The 7,497-nt window shown below is 35.5% G+C and overlaps 1 pseudogene; it reads left to right on the top strand.

Moving 5' to 3' along the window:
• Positions 1-5,936: 5,936 nt before the first annotated feature.
• On the top strand, positions 5,937-6,867 carry LOC114085644 (aldo-keto reductase family 1 member B10 pseudogene; annotated as a pseudogene).
• Positions 6,868-7,497: the final 630 nt, after the last annotated feature.

Below are 7,497 nucleotides of genomic sequence, written 5' to 3'. Positions count from 1 at the left end.
AGGGGTTTATCAGTCTCAGCACATTTAGAAGCAGTAGTCTTCTAAATTGAGGAGTCTTTAATTCAGCTCACAGAACTGAGTTCTCTTTTCCTTGGAGCTAAACTCCTTTCTGGTTTTTAGACATTGGCCAGCTGCCCTGCCTCAGGTCAGTTTGCCACATATCAATAGTAATAGCACATTTCCCTAGCCCTGTAAGGATACCACTACTGTGTACTTCCAACGGAGCTAATGCATTTTAAATAACACATCTGTTTTTTGCTTCACTTCTATTGTGAGCCATGGCATGAGTCAGAGGTGTCATTTGTGACCATGGAACAGAAGGAAACTTCTAAATTGAACCAAGAATCTGGCCCCATTGACAGCACACCCTTGCTAAATGGAATGCCCAACCCAGTTGACACTGAAGAAGACTTTTCAAGTACAGATTGCTGAATGTATGAGCTGGCATAGGTCTTAGAGGTCATCCATTCCATCTTTCTGAATGATGGCAGGGCTGCAGCAGGAACCAAATCCTTACCCAGAGCTCTTTCCAGACAAACATGACATCTTTACATAGTAACATCACTGTTTGTCATTTTTTATTATTCCACACTACTTTTTCTAGTTCTCTGGGAAGAATTTATTTTTAATTATAAAAGAACAAACATAGACTTTAAAGTAAAGTGATATAAATGACCCAATATAGAGGGGGAATTTTAATGATGTTTAGAATTCATAGATTTAAGGATTCCCAAACTGTATTTATTACTTGTTACTAGGTAGGTTGGTGAATTTAAATGCTGTTTTTTATTCTACTTGTTTGGTTCTGCATAAAAATTAAATTCTCTGAAACTTTTCCTCATCTGTAAAATATTTATTTGCAAAGTTGTTGTAAGGCTTAGAAATAAGGTATGAATGTGAGCAATAAATTATGTCAAGTTTTATAAAGCATTCAATTAAAAATATACATATATACTCAATTAATTATATGTAGTCATCAGAGGGAGATTAGTTCTCTTTGTAGGTACAGGGTCATAACTTATGGGAGTTGATGCTGCCATATTTTGCCTTTGTATTTGGATTTATAATATTTAGTGATAATTTAGAAACCATGAATTACAATCTTTAAAAGTAAAGGTACTGAAATAAAATAACTTTCATATACATACCAATGTTTATAGCAGCATTTTTCACAATAACTAAAAGGTGGAAACAAGCTATACATCCATTGATAGATGATTGGATAAGCAAATGTGGTATATTGATACAATGGAATATTCAGTTTTAAAAAGGAATATAATTCTTTACATGCTACAACATGGATGAATCTTGAAAGCATCTTACTAAGTGGATAAAACCAAAGGACAAATATTATATGATACTATCTGGAATAGGCATATTCAGAGTAAGAAAATGCAATGAGAGGTTACCAAGGATTGAGATGGAAGGGGGAGTTATTATTTAATGGGTCCAGAGTTTCTGTGTGGGGATGATGAAAAGGTTCTGAAATGGATATTTATAATTGTTGTACAACACCACAAATGCTCTTAATATCACTGAATTATATACCTAAAAATAGTGAATGTTATGTTATATATATGTGTGTGTGTATGTGTATGTGTGTGTATAAAACCATAATAAAAGGATACCAAAATAAGAAAATAACTGTTACCTAGAATTCTTCATGGATTGAAAGAGCCTTTACAAATGACACTGAAATAAAAAAGTTTCAGAAAAACTAATATGGAGCAAATTTGCCTCTTGCATATCTTCCCTAAAGAATAAATAAAGGAACTGTGGAACCAACCTAGATGCCCTTCAGTAGATGAATGGATAAAGAAAATGTGGTATACATACACAATGGAATAGTATTCAGCATTAAAAGAGAATAAAATCATAGCATTTGTAGGTAATGAATAGAGTTGTAGAATATAATGCTACGTGAAGTTAGCCTATCCCAAAAAAACAAACGCCGGATGTTTTCTCTGATTCATAATGTGGTTGGGGGTGGGCATGGGAAGATTAGATAAACTCTAGGTAGGGCAAAGGGGAGGGAGGGGAAAGGAGAACGTATGGGGTAGGAAAGATGGAATGAGATGGACATCATTACCCTAAGTACATATATGAAGACACTTATGGTGTGACTCTACTTTGTGTACAAACAGAGATATGAAAAATTGTGTTCTATATATGTAGTATGAATTGTAATACATTCTGCTGTCATATATAACATATTTAATAAAAGAATAAATAAAGGGAGTTCTTAAAGATTCAAACATGGAAATACAGAAAGAAATGAAGAGTAATGAAAAGGTCAACACATGGAACAAAGTTACAAAAGAGTATTTGCTATATGATTTTATTTATATGAAGGTCAAACTTTGGTGTTCTAAAAATCAATATATGGTATTAGGAGCTGGCATAGCAGAAAACTTTAGAGACTAGGGTATGTTAGTAAATGACAGAGGGCTGGAGTAGGCTTAGAAAGCTAGCCATATCTCATTTCTTCACCCATGGATGATCACAGGTCACCTATTTCTTCACTCATTGTGAATAAACTCATTGTGTTGTGTGTACACTGGTGATGTGGATACCTTTCAGTATGTGTTTTATCCTTTAATAAAACATGTTAAAAATTGAATTGACCTGAAGAGTATCTCAATTCTGAAAGTTAAAGTCAAAAGGATGAATTGAGTATTGAACGAGTGATCATTTTTTTCCCTGTTCCTAATAAAAGAAGTCATTTGAGAGACATTTAAGTGTTTGCCACCATAGTATTTTTCTCTAAACAATATGCTAAGGTTTCTGCCACTTGAGACCATCCTTTAGATTAAAGAATAGTTGAGAACAAAATATGAATATCTGACATAAAAAAGGTTAGCAGAAAATTATGAGTACTTGTTAGCGTGAATTAATCCCTTAGAGTAGCTGGCAGATTAAGCGCTAATCAGAGAAACTGGGGTCAAGGACAAATGTATCCTTGAGGAGGAATGAAAGGTTTGCAGAATGAAGTCATCGTCTAGAAGGATGGTGTTTGGGAACTTTGGAAACTCAGATGCAGCAACTGGAATCCTAGATGCAAGAAAGGGTAGGCCACGCAGCATCGCAGGAAATGGCACCAATTGGTAATATGCAGGTGCCCATGTGTGACATTGGGACCATAGCCTAAGCGCTTTAATGAGCCAGCTATGTGCATACCAAATTATTTATTTATTATATATTATTTATTTATTATTTTTTAATCTGTTCTTTTTAGTTATACACGACAATAGAATGTATTTTGACATATCACACATATATGGAGTATAACTTTCCATTTTTGTGGTTGTACGTGATGTGGAGTTACACTGGTCATGTATTCACATAAGAACATAGGAAAGTTTCGTCTGATTCATTCTACTGCTTTTCCTATACTTATGATGGGTAATGCATAAACACTTGGGCTTTTTGACTTGTGTCCTTTGTGAAAGGAGGAGGAATGGGAATTTGGCTTTGTGAGAAGTAGATCTCAAACTTATAACAAATTTTTGCTCTTGGTGCTGAAATAGATAATATGCATACTATTTTTTTTTTTTGGATACCAGGGATTGAACTCAGGGCCACTTGACCCCTGATCCACATCCCCAGCCCCTATTTTGTATTTTATTTAGAGACAGGGTCTGAATTGCTTAGCGCCTCACTTTGGCGGAGGATGGCTTTGAACTTGCAATCTTCCTGCCTCAGCTTCCCAAGCCGCTGGGATTATAGGCATGTGCCATGGCGCCCAGCCCATGTATACGTTTTAACCAGATGAATAATGAAAGAAATGAATGAATAGAGTAATTTTCATCCCTAACAAAACATTTTGTATTTTATATAGACTTAAAGTCAGGTTTTACAGGATACTTATGATGGGAATGGTAGTTAGGTCTTAGACATTTATTTTTTAAATTATGGATATGTAATTATGCTGATAATTCATAAATCAAGGTGTGCTATATCCCTTATTTCTAGAGAGAAGAAAACTTTTTTTTTTTAATTCTCCACCTACTTAGACAAAGTTCTCAGGTATTTAAAAAGCTAATGTTAGTATCTGATTTTAGGTTTGATAATCAAACAATCAAATAGAGAGTTGATAATGTTTCTTCAAAATATGGAAGTCATTATGATAAAGCAACCACATATTATAGGTATTTAGTTCTAAAATTAATCACATGCAACATTCTAATCAGCTTTAAAAAGTTAATTTATAAATATGGGCAAAAGTATTAAAAGACTATTTTGTTATGTCATCTTAACCTTTCTTTTTCAGTGGGTACTCAATAAATATTTATTAAGTGCTCCCCACGATGGCCGGAGACCTGAGAGCATAATCATTACATGTCATATACTTAAAGCAAATGGCTTATTGACTTGTTATGCCTCATTCTTTCTTCAATCTTCTTTTTTATGCTTAAATACAGATGTCATAGTGTAAAAAAAGAAAAGAACTTTAGGCCATGGTGACATGATAATAAAGAGTAATCATTAAAAGTAGCAGTTTTTCTTAGGACTGAAATCAGATCTGTTCCAAGGACAATTTGACAGATGTTTGTGAATAAAGTAGTTAAGAAACCCAAAGCTCCATTCTGCTAATCTTGGAGTGTACACTTATTGGGCAATTAGGAAACTTTATCTTAGTGGGTCACATTAACCATTAAGCTTTATTCTATCCTGCCTACCAGGTTGCAAAAATATGATAACTAGAATTATTTTCATTCAATCAATCACCTTTTCAGTAGAGTGTGGCAACTCTCTCCTAAGTTCACTCTGAGAAACAGTAATTTAGTTAATCACGAGTCCAAAGTTCATAGAAGCCCTATTCTTAATTATGGATAGCTTAATTGATTATAGTTAGCTTTCAAAAGCTTATAAATTTGTGAATAGTGACTAAATCTGTTTTCTAAGAAAATATGCTATTATGTGAGCTAAAGTATAAACTGGTTGTCATTCTTTGCTCATGGCATGAATTTCTATGTATAATTCCTATTATGAATTCATTATTAAAGGACAAATGGTGTAAGGAAGAAATCTTGCTTTTATATTTGTTTGATTTTTTACAAAGTTTGAATCTCTCTCCCCATCCCCCCTGGGGATTGAACTCAAGGGCACTCAACCACTGAGCCACATCCCCAGCCCTATTTTGTGTTTTTTTTTTTTTTTTTTTTTTTTTTTTTTTAGAGACAGGGTCTTACTGAGTTGCTTAGCACCTCACTTTTATTGAGGCTGGCTTTGAACTCATGGTCCTCCTGCCTCAGCCTCCTTAGCCACTGGGATTACAGATGTGCATCACTATGCTTGGCCAAAAGTTTGAATCTCTTATCATTTCAATGTTGTTATTTTCATTCTTGTTCTGTATCTTGTATATTTTAGAACAATTTTTATATAACATGTATTTCTATTTCTTTACTCTGTAGTTAATTTTTTCCATGTTTAAATTTCTAGCTTGAATTCTTAAAAGAACATTTTTTTATTCAAAATAATGAATGTGAAATGTAAGGGCATGCTTAATTGGCCTTAGTCACATAGTTTAAATTATCCCATTTAAAACATATCTCTTCTGTGAGGTGTGGTGGTGCATACCTGTAATCTCAGAGATTTGGGAGGGTAAGGCAGAAGGATTTCGAGTTCAGTTCCAGCTTCAGCAACTAAGTGAGGCTCTAAGCAACTTAGCAAGACCCTATCTCAATAACAAACAAACAAACAAAACAAAAAACAAATAAATTTTAAAAAGGTCTGGGGATGTGGCTTAGTGGTTAAGTGCCCCTGGCTTCAATCCCTGGTGCAAAAACCAAACAAATAAAATAAAAAATAAACAAAAAAACCCCAAAACATATCTCTTCTAAATTTCAGATTAGAACTATACAATTTTATTTTTATTATAAAAACCTCTTGAAGACACTAGATATCTATCTGCTCTTTCAGAACCATTTCCAACCATGGCTACCTTTGTGGAGCTCAGCACCAAAGCCAAGATGCCCATTTTGGGTCTGGGCACCTGGAAGTCTCCCCTAGGCAAAGGCAAAGAAGTTGTGAAGGTGGCCATTGGTGCAGGATATCACCACATAGACCGTGCCTACTCCAATCAGAATGAGAATAAGGTAGGAGAAGATATCCAGGAGAAGATGGTGAAGCAGGAGGACCTTTTTATTGTGAGAAAGTTGTAGTGCATCTTCTTTGAGAGAAATCTTGTGAAGGAAGCCTGTTGGAAGACCCTCAAGGATCTGAAACTAAACTATCTGGATGTCTATCTTATCGGCCCCAGGGATTTCTGTCTAGGAAGGACTTTTTTCCACAAAGATGATAAAACCAACAACCTCATTGGTAAAATAACAGTCTTGGATGTCTGGGAGGTCATGAAGGAGCTGGAGGATGAGGAGTTAGTGAAAGCACTTGGTGTCTCCAGCTTCAATCACTTCCAAATGGAAAGGATCTTGAAGAAGCCCGGACTCAAATGGAAACCAGTGACTAAATAGGTTGAGTTTCACCCATACCTCACCCAGGAGAAAATGATCCAGTACTGCCACCCTAAGGGAATCACTGTCATAGCCTACAGCCCCTTGGGCTCTCCAGGTAGACCTTGGGCCAAATCAGAAGACCTTTCACTACGGGAGGACCCCAAGATTAAGGAGATTGTCGCAAAACACAAAAAATAATCCTCTGCTAAGGTTTTGATCTGGTTCCAGATTCCGAGGAATGATCCCCAGGTCTATGACACCAGAACACATTGTCGAGAACTTTCAGGTCTTTGACTTCAAATGGAGCGATAAGGAGTTGGCAACCATACTCAGCTTCAGCAAAAACCGGAGGGCCTGTTTTCTGGCTGACCAGGCCCGTTTGGCAGAATACCCCTTCAATGCCGAGTACTGAAGCTGAATCTCCTGATGAAACACCTGGTGGATTCTTTCTCTTCACTGAAGTGGAACTCCCTCTCCCTGAGGCCTATCTTAGCCAAGTTTATATGAAGTCATACTGTGCCTGACCTTGTCAGAATCTAGGCAAGGTTTAACAAAATTTTTTTATTGGTACATTATAATTGTACATAATGGGATTCGTTATGCCCTAATTGTACATGCACGCAACATTAATTGCTCAGTCTCCTTCCCAGAACCTTCCTTTCCTTCCCCTTCTCCCTCTCCCAAAGGCAAGGTTTTATTTAGATCCATATATTGAACTAGGAGAAGACTTATCACAGGCAAGTGTATGACTCAGATGAGCAAGTGACTGTTTCTTCCACCTATTTGTCTGAACAAATGTTTGTTAAACAACAGGATCTCTGCTAACACTGAGGATGTAAAAATAAAAAAAATTAAAAATAATAAAAAGCTACTTATTAAACCATAACTTAAGCAGTTCATTGTGTAATCTACTACATATATGTAAAATATAATTTTAAGGAAAATACCAACTAATGTCTAGTATACAGTGTACATTCATATACAACATAATGCCTAATGTACGCTTTTTTCCTGAGTCATTTATTCTTACTTAATTTGTTCT

Source organism: Marmota flaviventris, chromosome 3 (genome assembly GCF_047511675.1).
Source record: "Marmota flaviventris isolate mMarFla1 chromosome 3, mMarFla1.hap1, whole genome shotgun sequence".
Lineage (NCBI taxonomy): Eukaryota > Metazoa > Chordata > Mammalia > Rodentia > Sciuridae > Marmota > Marmota flaviventris.
The sequence above is the reverse complement of the archived record's forward strand: the minus strand, read 5'-3'. Positions and strand labels throughout refer to the sequence as shown.